Source organism: Vombatus ursinus, unplaced genomic scaffold (assembly GCF_900497805.2).
Source record: "Vombatus ursinus unplaced genomic scaffold, bare-nosed wombat genome assembly UNPS02004533.1, whole genome shotgun sequence".
Classification (NCBI taxonomy): domain Eukaryota; kingdom Metazoa; phylum Chordata; class Mammalia; order Diprotodontia; family Vombatidae; genus Vombatus; species Vombatus ursinus.
Window position 1 is genome coordinate 483,511 of NW_020944311.1, and position 13,749 is coordinate 497,259.

Below are 13,749 nucleotides of genomic sequence, written 5' to 3' on the forward strand. Positions count from 1 at the left end.
CTTTATCCACCGTCTTTATCCCTCCAACATCTGGACCTCAGCTTCTCAAACTGCTGAATTCACTTCAGGGGCGCTTTGAACCGTCAGACCCACACCAATTCCCATCGTTAGCCCTTCACTCCCTGCCCTAGGTCTTAACCATCACACTAGAGTCAAACCTTTGGCTTCTTTTGGGGGTTCATTTTGTATTTCATCTCGAGAATTCTCATGCATTAGGAGAACCTTTGCATTGAGTCCCTGGGCAGCTGACTGATGACTGAAAGCCAGATACAATAGATCCATTCACAGGCCGGCTGGGAATCATCTACACTGAACAACCAGAGCTTCAGATGCTTTGCCTTCTTTCTGAATCACATAGAGAAGGAATTGGGAGTCAGGAGTCCTGGGTCTTTGGCAAGACATTTCACTCTTGGGTCCAAAGTCTAGCTCGACGTGTTTCACAATTTTTCACAACCAAGGGTTGGTCTTGGTCTATTTGTCTCTGTTTGTCTCATGTTTCTGTGCAATTCAGCTCACATTTCCTGAAACCTACTATGTGCAAAGTAGAACATGAGATTCTAAGATCACAGAGATGAATTTAAGAAATACCATTTTGCAACTATCACTTCCATTCAGCATCTCACTTCTTGCAGCCTAAGTATCAAAAGAGGTTTTCATTTTCAGTAATCTGACAGCTCCAGTCTGCAAAAGCTAAGTAAGAGAGACCTGAAATCTGCAGAGAAATGAAAGGATACGGTACAGCGAAGAACAGATTAAGCGGGGATGGGTAAACCAGGGGGTGGCTGTTTGTTGCCCTGGGTTCCTTGAGCACCTCACTTTCAAAGGGTGTGTTCTATTGTATGGGGTCAGATAAAGGATGGGCCCCACTCCCAGCCAGATAGCTTATTATTGACTATAAACGGGACCCAAGCAGTCAGGTTTGCCCCCTTTTCAACCTTCCCAATAGAGGCAGGGCAAGGCAGAAGAAAGATGGCTGGCTCTGGAGTCCAGGCGCAGATGAAGGGCTGCTACTTACTCCCGGAGTGAACGAGGCTAAAGCCACCAATCCCTTTGGCCGCAGCCTCATCATCTGTAAAATGAGGGGCTGCGTCCACTGGACCACTGCAATCCCTTCCAGCTATAAATTGATGGCCTCATCCCTCGAAGCCAGGCAATTTCGGGCTTTGGGACTCTCTCTATTTGGTTTCCTCCTTCTCCCTTAATTCTGAAGACAGCCCCCATTTTCCAGAACAGCCTCCATGTTGATCTTTACTGCATCTTGCCCTCAGGACTGCACTTGGTTTCATGACCCATCCTAGAGAATGCAATCCTGACAGACCAGGATTTTTTGGTTTCTTCTACTGCATCACTAGCATGCAGCATAGTGCTAGGCACAGAGTAGGAACTCAATCAAAGCTTGCTGAATTGAACTGAATGGAGCCATACTGCTCCTCATTTCTGTCAGACCTGAATACTGAGCTTCAATATAATTAGAGCAGGTAGCACAAAGGATTACTGTTTACATATTGGCACTTTAAGGGAATATACATACTTATGCAAATTCAGGTGTCACATTTATGCAAAACAAGAAACAAGTGTGACTCCCCAGAGTTAAATAGTGATTGGTCTTTCTACTAGCACAGAACACAGTCTACAACTAAGTAGGTAGGTCTTAGGGAGTTCCCCAAGGCAGGGGCAGGGAAGCGATTTGCCCACCAGGGTCATACAACAAGTGAGTATCAGAGGGGATATCTTCTGAGTTCCAGAGTGAGCACAATATTCACTAGACCACATCGCTCCTCTCTCCCCAGAATTAGCAGGAAGAGAACACAGCAGCCTGCCTGCCATTTCTCGAAATCCACTTTGGAGTTGGCCAGTTCTTGTCTTAGGAGAGCTAATGGATGGGGGCCGTGTCCACATGCACATAGTGAAAGGGAGAAATGAGGCAATTAGTGACAGTGCCAGCAAAAACCCCACTCTCTCCCAATTACCTGAAGAGTTCATGGCAAAGAGGTTTGGGGCCTGAATTACCCTGGGTAATTTCTGCCTTTCTCTTCTTCCTTTAGTGTGGCAAATAATTAGGGTTCATCAATTCCACACCTAAAAAGCCAGCAAGTTAATGTTCACTTGAGGGGTCCTGCTCTTCCTTGGGCGCCGAGAACAGTCCACTGTTCTACCGCTTTGCGACAAATAGCATTCAAGTAAAACTAGGTCAGCCTGGCAGCAGGGTTGTTCCTTTGTTTGGACTATTTTTCAGTTGCCTTCTTTGTAAGTCATTTTCTATATAATGCAATCCTCTTCCATGATTCCCTCCCTCCCCTTGTCAGACCCCCCCAGCAGAAGCACATTGCCAATAGCGACTTATTATAAGCAGATTTGCAATGTGTACATTATGAGGCACTTAAACTTAACCCTTTAGGCCCTTCATTCTCCTCCCCGATAAATGGAGGCTTTCAGGCCATTTGAATCTTTGGCTCCTGAGCGTTCGGGATTCTGCCTGCTGCCCGTTCGGCTAGGCAGAGCCTTCTGTTTGCCTTATGCCAATCCAAATGTCCACAGCCACCCCATTCGATAGTCTAGCCATGAATGAGAGACAAGTTGTGTAAATGGCACGGGTATTTGGAAATGGAAGAACAAAATTGACAAGGACATCCTGGGCAAATATCACTGATTAACGATTGGCTGGAATGAAATGACTCGGTGGTATAATATGCCACCGGTGGCTCCCAGAGTTGAGATGATGTTGTCACCTTAACATCAGAGGTGGTGCTGGGGGAGGGAGGCCTCTAAGGTTTCCAAACAGCTGCTTGGGCACCTTTGGCCCTTTCACGGAGGAATTGTGAAGCCTCTTACCCAAGTATGGTTCTGGTGACACCTTCCACGTGAAGGCTTTCCTGCTACTTCCCTCCCCTGACCAAGTTATCAGTCCTGTCTCCTCCTTTTAACTGCTCTGTATGCAATGTACTCTTAGTGACTTGTAAAAACCTGTCCATGTTGATTTGTCTCCATCATTCTGGCCCCAGCCTAAGGGAGAATGTAAGCTCCTTGAGGTCAGGGCCTCTTTTATTTCCTCCTGGGATGCCCAGTGGCTAGCACTCATAGTGGGCATTACATAAATATTTGTTTAATTGAACTGAACTCATGATGAAGTACATTTTACAGAAAATTGGTTTCTATCATGGGTATTTGGAGGCATTTTAAAAAAAAACTCAGACAAATGTAATTCCTGTTGATGATGAGAGGAAGAATGATTCGATCCTTTTGAAGAGTAAACACAACATGTAACCACAGAAAGAAGAAGGGAGATCAGATGTGAATAAAGATCCAGAGGAAGGCCCAGGTACCTGGAGATGGGGGAAAAAAGATTTTTCTCTTTCAAAGGCGGAACAAACAGAAAGAGATTCTGTGATTGAAATAGGCAGTGAGGTTCAGAAGATGGGCAAGGACAAAGGCAGAGTAAATTGAAAGGAGGGGCAAAACGCTACCTAATGGACTGGCAGCTGGCAGCCCATGAAGGCTGGGAGTCTACCAGGCTGAAACGAAATGGAGCCCTGAGAACAAAGGAGCAGAGCAAACCGCCACAACAGAGCACAGTCAAAGGAGCAGGATGGTACAGTGGGGAGAGCACAGGGAGGGCAATCTAAGGCCTGCCACTAGCCAGGAGAGGGGCCCTAGCCAAGCCCATCCAACTTAATTAAATTCAACAAGCATTTCAGGAGTGGCCACTGTGTGCCGGGCTCTGTGCTGGGAGGAGGGTACGCAAAGACAAAGAGGATACCCATCCTGGAAAGCGGGTGGAAGGCTTACAGGGAAGAACTGTCACATGAACCCTGGTAAGGAAATACAAAACATATGCCAAGTAAGAAGAAAGAGAGTTCAAGGGAAAACACAAAGAGGGAGGCTAAGCTCCAGGGCTGTGCTGGGAAAGAGGCCAGGCATTCTAAGTAGGTGAGGAAGGAGAACACTCCAGGCATGGCAAAGAGCCCTCATAAAGGCAGGGAGCAATGGGAGAGCATGCCAAGGTCAGGGAACAAGTAAGTCGGCTCGACTGGAACACAGAGTAGTGAGGTGGAATAACAGGAAGTCAATTTGGAAAGATAGGCTAGCACTAGATTGGGAAGGGTGTTCAACGTCAAGCTGAGGAGTGCATAATCTATCTTAAAGCCAATAGGGAGCCATTGACACTTCTTGAGCAGGATAGTGGTCCCAGGTAAAACTTGGGTTTTAAGATTATTTTGGTGATGCATGGAGACTAAATTTGGGAGAGAAGAGACTGGAAACAACAGGGAAACCACTTTGAAGGTTTCCTCTCACTGGGCCTCAGTGTCCTCCTCCAAAGAATGAGGGGGTAGATTTCAGGGTTTCCAGGGCCCTTAACAGCTCTGACACTCTCTGGCTCCCAGATATTCTCCTTATAAGAATGAAAATGTCTATCCCTTACAAAAAGCCTCAGGATTATGGCAAATAGTGCCATGAACAGCACCTTTGGTCGGGTTATGCTTTTGTGTCATCTTTCTAACTTGCTTGGGTTGTTGGCTCGTCTACTGCACACGATTCCTCTTGTCCAGGTCAACCAAGCTGGTCTACAAATTTGTCCCCATACACAACATCCCACCTCCTGCCTTCATGCCTTTTCCCATGTCAGGAATGTCCTCCCTCCTCACCTCCACCTGGTAGTCAGTCCCCTGCTTGCTCAAAGCACAACTCAGGATGTCACCTCCAATAGGAAATATTTCCTGCCCCTTCTCATTGTTCCTACTCTCTCCTTCCTCCCTGAGCTTATTTTGTATTTACTTATGTGCACAGAACACACTGTATCCCCCTCCTCACAGAAGAATGGTAAGTACTTTGAGTACAGGGGCTATTCTTGTCTTTGTATCACCAGTATCTAGCAAGGGGCCTGGCACACCCGTAGGCTTTTCATGAACGTTTGTTTCACTGGTGACCTCAAAGACAACATGCTTTGATTCCTTAAACACCATATAAGGATTCTCTAGTTGCTTACATGAGCTTTAGTCAAATATCTGCCCACTGACTTCCAAATGGAAACACAGACAGGTCTTCATTCCATTTCTATCCAGATGTTTAGCATGAAGGCACAGCCCTAAACAAGTTCTCTGATGGCTATGGGCCATTGAGGGCCTGCTACGCCAGCCACCCCACCCCCAACCCAGGCAGTAGCTCAGGCTAAGGACACCAAGCCTTGAGACTCATATCCCAACCCACCAATGGATCCTGGGGCTCATGGACAGATGGAGACACTTTCCCCAGGGATGCAGATCCCAAGCCACCCAGGCCTGTCTACCCTGTGCTATTCTTATCTGTGGCCATCCAGAATTGCACTATAAGGACACCCAGCATGATGAAGGTCCTTCCTCCAACATCCTGAGGCTCCCACAAAGCATAGGAGTCATCCATGGGTTATAATCAGTTCATCATGACTCTCGTCACATGACCAGCCCATCTACTTTTTCAATCAGTCCTTATTTGCAATCTATTGCTTATGCCCAGAGAGAGAGAGAGAGAGAGAGAGAGAGAGAGAGAGAGAGAGAGCTCACTTTAAAGGTCAGAAATCTTCCTCAATATAACTCTGTGAAGAAGAGAGTTTAAGTCTCATGATTCCCATATTAAAAATGAGGAAACTGAGATCCAGAAAGCTGAAGTGCCCTCAGTCTGCTAGGCGCTAGGGAAACAAAGCCCTCAAATTCCAGACAGGCTTGGGGGTGTGGGGATGGGGTGGAAATACAACATGTACAATGATAAGCAAAGGAAAATAAATACAAAATAATACTAAATCACTTCCACTAGTGGAGAGCCTTAACAATGGGGAAATTTACAGGAGGTGACACCTGAAGGAGGCTAGGAATTATATGACCTAGAGGAGAGGAAGGAGTGCCTTCCAGGCCTTGCTGCCTGAACAAAGGCCTGGAGGTAGGAGATGTTGTTTACAGGAAACAGAGAGTAGGTGGGTCTAAGTGAGTGAAGAGAGAAGGGAAGTAGTATGAAACAACTGGAAAGGTTGGGGGGAATCAAACCGTGGAGGGCTTTCAGGGCCAGGAAGGATGAGGCTTGGGTCTTTTATCTTAGGGACAGTAGGTACCAACCAAAGATTTATGAGGAGGGGAATGATGTCTTCAAAAGTACTTTTATTTTTTATTTATTTTCTTCTGAATGACCTACATGTTCAGTCAAAGCATTTATTAGCACTTACTGTATACCAGATGCTGTACCAAATATTGGGGATACAAAGAAAGGAAAAAGATAATCCCTGCTCTCAAAGAACTTATAGTCTAATGGGGGCACAACTTGCATGAAGAAAAATGCCCGTTGAGAAGAGAACCAGTTAGAATCACCAGCTCAAAGACTGCCGAGTGGAAAGACACCTCCAAGATCATGTCATCCAACCTGGTCATTTTATGAATAAGGAAACTGAGGCCCAGTGAAGGGACATGCTGCACAGGGGCAAAACTGGGCCTAATTAGTCAGTGATCTTTTCCTCCAAGCTGTTGGGGGCTGAGAGGGACGGGTTTTCAGCTTGCTATAATTCAGCTAAGGACTACGTGGGCCTGAGGAGGTCTAGCAAGTAGGTAGGAAGCTTGCTCAAACCAGGGGCTAGAGAGTCTCTGTAAGGACAGTGTCCTAGAAGGGAAAGTGAGCCAGACACTGCAAATTTGTTTTAATATGAAGCAGCTGGATGTGGCTGGATTTCCCCCTCGTGTATAGCCATGGTGCATTATTCATGCTAAGTGACCTCACTTCATGTGATGACAGAAGCCCCTCTGGGGCAGTGAGCACAGCCTAACTGCTCTCCTGTCACATGGCTCCAGCCTGCTTGCTAGGCCATCATCCAGGCCTGGCACTCCCTGGTGGTAATGAACAAGAAATGACTTTCTGGACACTGCCAAGTCTTCGTGTATTCAGCCTTGCCTGGCTCATACACAGGTTCCCTGGCTACCTGCTAGAATCTGCAACCTGGAGACTCTGGTTGCTTTGCTCTGGCCTCCAACGTCAGCCCCACCTGGACGGCCTCTTCTGCTCCTTCCAGGGTGGCCCTGCAGGGTCAGATGCCTGAACCTCAGCAATTCAATCCATAAAGCACTAGCTACATGAGGGCACCATGCTAGGCACTGGGGATCCAAAAGCCAAAGGAAAAAGGGTCCCTACCCTTAAAGAGCTCATATTCTCCTGATAGGGAGTAAGTACTCACAGCTAGAAATAGCCAAAAGAAAGGCATGAAGGGAGAGCAAAGGAGACGACAGAGTAGACATCTGAGACTCACTCAACACATCCAGGCTGGAACTCATCATCTTTTCCCCAAAGCCCTCCCTGCTCCTTGCCTTCCCTATCACTGTCAAGGGCACTCCCATCCTCCCAATCCCTCAGGCCCACAACCTTCAAGTCGTGCTGGAATCCTCACTCTCCCTCACTCCCCAGTTTCAAGTTGGAGCCAAGACCTGTCAAAGTTACCTTTACATGTCTCATACACGCCCCCTTCTCTCCTCTACCACGCTCATGCCCAGTCCCCTCCAGGCCCTCATCACCTCTCATCTGAACTATCCCAATAGCTGCTAGGGAATCTGCCTGCCTCAAGTCTCTCCCTCCTGCAATCTGTCCTCCATTCATTCACCAAAGTGATTTTCCTAAAGCACCAGTGTGATCACGTCACCTCCCTCCCTCCTTAAGAAACTCCAGTGGCTCCCTATTGGAATCAAATACAAAATGCTCCATTTGACATTCAAAGCCCTTCATAACCTGCCTCCTTCCACCTTTCCAGTCTTCTTACATATTACTCATTGCCACATACTCTTCGATCCAGTGACTGTCACCTCCTGGTTCTTCCATCTCTCAGGCCTGGGCATTTTCTCTGGCCGTCCAAAATGCCTGGAGTATTCTCCCTCCTTTCCACCTCCTCCTGGCTTCTTGACTTCCTCCATGTCCCACTTAAAGTGCCACCTTCTACAAGAAGCTTTTCCCGATCCCCTAGAAAATCTAATGCCTTCCCTCTGTCGATTCTCTCCAATCCACCTGGCTATAACTTGTTTGCACCTAGTCATTTGCATGTTGTCTCCGCCATTAGATTGAAGGCTCCTTGACAGCTGGGACTGTCTTTTGCCTTTCTTTGAGTCTCTAGTAATTAACACAGTGCCTGGCACACAGTAGGCACATAATAAATGCTTACTACTGACTAACTGAACAAAGCACTCAGCAAATATTTGGGGGAGAGAACACTAAGGAGAGGGGAAGGAGGGAAAACATCAGGACAGGCTTCCTGGAAGAGGCAGCTGAGCTAAGCCTTGAAGGAAGAAGGAAGAGGATGAGTGGGAAAGGGGTAGGAGGAGAAGAATGGCATTCCAGGCACATAGCTGGAACATGCAACAGCAAGTGAGGCAATTTGGCAAGAATGTGATGATGTCATACCACACATTAGAAATGGAATAGCTCACATTTAGATAGTGCTTTAAGTTTTGCAAAACATTTTTTGTGCACCATCTTATCTGAGTCTGACAACAACCCCGAGCTTAAATGTTATTATGATGCCCATTTTTCAGATGAGGAAAGTGAGTCTGAGAATAGTTCCATGATAGGCCTTCCTGACTCCAAGTCTAGCCCTCTACCTAGCACACCACACTGCCTCCTCTGTGCACAATGGAAGGAGAATAAAGTGAAAATGAGTGGAAAAGAATTGGAAGCAGATTATTCAAGGCCTTCAAGAGCAGACTAGAACTAGCAGGAGTAGCTGCTCAACCTCCAATTTGGGAGCCATCTCTCAGCCCTAGACCTCGTTTAGTTTACTATTTCCTCTGCAAGGCCTCACACCGTTGAGAGCTGTGGAAGGTGCACATTCTACAAGAAATGGAATCAACTTAAGATCAGAGGTCTAGAAGGGACTCAGAGGCTTAAAGAGGTCAGATGACTTGGTTAAAGTCTTGTAGAGCATGACATAAGTGGCAGAGGGACACTCAAACTAGCAAACTCCCAATCAATCAACAAGCATTACTAACGTGCCAGACACTGTGATAAGCCCTGGAGATGCAAAGACAGCTAAGAGGAGCTTATGGGCTAATGCAGGGGACAACACGTTTCTATAAATGGGTACATTCACAACAGATACAAGTAGAAAGGAGGTAACCTTAGAGGGGAAAACAAGTGATCTGGGGGTCGCAATGGGCCTTCTGAAGAAGGTGACGTTTAAGCTGAGTCCTAAAAGAAGCCTAGGATATTAAGAAGCAGAGGGGACAAATGAGAGCATTCCAGGCATGGGGGTCAGCAGTGAAGAAGAAAAGAAAGAAGGAAGGAAGGAAGGAAGGAAGGAAAGAAAGAAAGAAAGAAAGAAGAAAGAAAGAAAGAAAGAAAGAAGAAAGAAAAAGAAAGAAAGAAAGAAAGAAAGAAAGAAAGAAAGAAAGAAAGAAGAAAGAAAGAAAGAAAGAAGAAAGAAAGAAAGAAAGAAGAAAGAAAGAAAGAAAGAAAGAAAGAAAGAAAGAAAGAAAGAAAGAAAGAAAGAAAGGAAAGAAAGAAAGAAAGTAAGGAAGGAAGGAAGGAAGGAAGGAGGGAAGGAAGGAAGGAAGGAAGACCCACGTTGCCAAGGGCGTTAAGGGGCAGGAGATTTTATATTTGATCCTGGAGGTTAACAGGGAGCCATGCAGTCTGTGGAGTGAAGGGAATGGGGGAAGGGAAGTCTGACTTGCTCAGACTGCTCTTTAGGAAGATCACTTTAGTCAGTTCATCAATAAGCATTTATTAAGCACCTAATATGTGACAGGCATGGAGCTAAGCACTCATACAAAACTAAGCACACACACAAAGAAAGTCAAAAACCTGTCCCTGTTCTCAAAAGAGCTCACGTTCACTTCCCACCCAGCTCTACTCCTTTGAATACTTCCATCAAGCCCCAGAACAGAAATGTCTCCAGCCTGTAAGACCTCTTCAGGTCTGACTCTCACACCTTCACAAGAGCCTCTGCCCTAGGGTCCCTCCCTCAGACTGGAGAGTAGAAGGCCTTCCCAGAAACTCTGGAATGCCCTCCCCTTTTAGCTCCTTTTTCTGTGTTGTCTTCCCCGTTAGAATGGGAGCTCCCTGAGGGCAGGAACTGTCTTTCATTTCACTTGTATTTGTATTCCCATCATGAAGCACAGTGTCTGGCCCACAGTAGGTGCTACATAAATGCTTATTAGATAGATAGATCTGAGAACCCTCCACCTAGAGAATTATGGGTCATGACAAGGATAAAGATCCAGAAAAAGAGACTAAGAAGGAATCATGAGATAGATAAAAGGAGAACCATGAGAGTAGAGTGTCATGAAACCCAATAAGAAGAGAATATCTACCAAGAGAAAGTGATCAACGATGTCAAATACCACAAAGAGGTCAGGAAGGATGAGGATTTAGAAAAGGCAATTCAGCAATAAGAGATCATTGGTGACTTTTAGTCAACAAAAGCAGAGCAATCCAATTCCTACACATATATTCCAGAAAAGATAAAACAGAGGAGCGTTAGACTAAAAAATGATAATGAAATAAAGAGAGAAACTATGATAAATTCCTACATACAGCCTAGGCTGACAAAAGAGGACACCCCAAAGCCCATAGGCATAAGGAGAGGGCCCGAACATAGGAGCCACGGCAATGTCAGCATAGTACTTGGAAGCCTTCTGTCCCACCTTCCCACAGCTTCAAAGTGCTCCAGACATGAAGTCTCAGGACTGTCAACCATATCTCTACTATAGGGACCAGAAGACACTGGAGCAAGGACGGCCTAAGGCAATTATTTACCCACAGAACTCTAGGCACAGATACATGGAACAGGAGCTGACAAAGATGTGAAACCCCTACCAAGAGGGCAGCTATCAATCCACACACCCAAAGGGACCATAAGAGTTTGTAGCAAAGTAAAATGAGCCACTCCTGAGGGCCTTGGATAGCTCATAGCTCTATATTTTGAGGATCCAGACAAACCGGACACCTACCGGCCTTTTGTACCCAGTAGACAGCAGTGGAAAGAAGGGCCAGTGGCAGATTCCCAAACAAAACAGATCAAAGTCAAACAGGAGCCCCTACCCTCTCAAAGCATGAGAAGCAATGGGAGCCTAGTTCTGACAAAAAGTCCCAATTCAGGGGAAAAAAAGCCAGAAAAGAAGATACCAAAAAATTTGTTTTTAATTCTAGATCCAAGGATGTCCAGAGCACAGGCCTAGAAAAAGAATAACTTCATGGAGAATATAGGTAGAGTATGAAGATAAAAGTATGGCCTATCAACAACGTCCATTATAATTCCTGGGAGAAAAGCAACATGAGATTTAAAAAAAAAGATTTTATAAATTAAATTAAAGCTCCAGAAAAAATAATTACAAAGGGGATGAACACCTTAGTATGGGAGGAACAGAATCTTACCCAAGTAAGAGACTCCACTGAAATTAGAAGGAAGTAAATAGAAAGTAATGAGTCCACAGAATAATAAGAAATAGGAGAAGAAAAATAAAAAGACTGAAAAAAATAGAAGAAAATATGTGATATCTACTACAAAAACAATTGAGCTACAAAATATATCATACAGAGACAATTTAGGAATCATTGGACTACCTACCTCAAAGTCTCAATGAAAACAAAAAAAAAGCCTGGAAACCATATTTCAAGAAATCACAAATGAAAACTGTCTAGACTTTCATTTAGTAGCAGAGGGCAAAGTGAAAATAGAAAGAATCCACTGGTCACTCCCCGAAAGAAACCTTAACATGAAAACTTCTATGAATGTCATATCCAAAATCCTCAAATGCTATGTCAAAGAAAAAATATTGCAAGTACCTAGAAATAAAGAATTCTAGTATGAAGGAACTACAGTCTGTACCACACAAGATGACCATAAAGGAAAAGAGAATTTGGAATATAATATCCCCAAAGGCAAAAGATAAAGGCTTACAACCAACAATAACATTATTTGGCAAAACTAAGGATAATTTTAAAGGTAAAAAATTATCCTTTGATGGACTTCCAAGAATTCCTAATGAAAAGACCAAAACTGAATAGAATCTTTGAAGCACAAACACAGGAGCCAAGAGAAACCTAAAAATAAGGAAGTATTTACAGAGAAGAAATGTGTCCCTTCAGAGCCCTAATGTCTTGAAGGGTCACAAGGTTAAATAAGATGAATAGGGACCCTAGGAGCGGTTTTGTTCTGTTCTGACAATATTAAGTGAAGGACAAAAGAAGGGGAAATGAATACAGGAAGGAAGGGGTAGAACTTGCTGTTTCACATAACAGGGATGTGCAAAAACAAATCTATATAAATATGGAGGAAAGAGTAGGGGAAGTGAACATCACATAGAACTAACATTCAACTGAACCAGGCAGAAGGATAAACATACACATACATACACAGATAGACACATGTGAAGAGTTTCAGTTTAAAAAATCAAATTCAATAAGGAGACACGCAGGAACAGGGAGGTTGAGTTAAGAGGGAGGATAGAATAAAAGGAGGGGATTATTTATAAGCAAAACAAACCCCAACTATGGAAAGTAGATCATGAAGGGGTGATTAAAAGGAAAGAAATAAAGGGGAAATTTTTTGAAAAGAAATTAAAGGTAATCAAGGACTGGACAAGTGGAAGAGAAGAGAAGAGGGGCATGGAAATGGAAGCAGATCACAGATTCTTTCTTACTACTTTCTTCTTCTTTGTAAAGAGTGGCACAAGTGGAGGGGATGACAAAAGAAAATATATAAGAGGATTAGGATTGAGAGAAATATATAATTGGTAACTACAATTCTGAACATGAATGGGGTAAATTCACCCATAAAATGGGAGAAGATGAAAAAATGAATTAGAAAGCAGAATCCGGCAATATTTTGTTTACAAAAAAAGACACTTAAAAAATACATGGAGTTAAAATAAGAGGCTGGAACAAAATATATTATGCTTCAGATAAACTTAAAGAATCAGTGGTAGCAATGACTATTTCAGAAAAGGCTAGTGTAAAAATAGACACAACAAAAAGAAACTATAAGGAAACCTAGGTTATGACGAAAAGTACCAGGGACAATGAATATTAATATTTAATACATATATTCATATATTAAACAGATAGTAAAACAATAATAGCTAGGGATCCCAACGTACCTCTTTCAGACATAAAAAAAAATCTAAAAAAAAAGATAAACAAGAAATAAGTAAAGGATCTGAATAGGAAAGTTATATGTAATAGGTTTCTAGTGATTATCAAATTGGAATAGAAAGGAAAATATGTATTTCTTGGCAGTTCATGGTAACTTTTGAAAAATTGTAAGAATCCTCACAAATAAATGCAGAAAAACAGAAATATTAAATATGTCCTTTGCAGATCACAATGCTATAAAAATTCTATTCAAAAATGCCTTTGGAAAAAATTGCCTTTGAAGCAAGGATTAAAAAAGTTAATTAGAGACTAAATAATTTGACCCTGAAAAAGCAGTGGGTCAAAGAATAAACCATTGAAACAATAGATGATATCATTAAAGACGATGACAACAATGAGACAACATACCAAAACTTTTTGGATGTAGCTAAAAGTGTCCTTATGGGAATTTATGTCACTAAATGCCCTTAACAAAAAAAAAAAAAAGAGGAAGAACAGAGCAATGAATTGGGTATATAGTGCCCTCAACCTCTAAAACTAGAAAAATAACATGTTAAAAAAAAAACTGAACACCAAACAGAAATTTTGAAAATCAAATAAGAGAGAAAGCTGAAAGCAAAAATACCAATGAATTGATAAATAAAAATAGAAAAAATTTAAAAC

The 13,749-nt window shown here is 43.4% G+C and overlaps 1 pseudogene; it reads right to left on the reverse strand.

Moving 5' to 3' along the window:
- Positions 1-7,077: 7,077 nt before the first annotated feature.
- LOC114024334 overlaps positions 7,078-13,749 on the reverse strand; it is a 17,854-nt pseudogene continuing 11,182 nt past the window's right edge.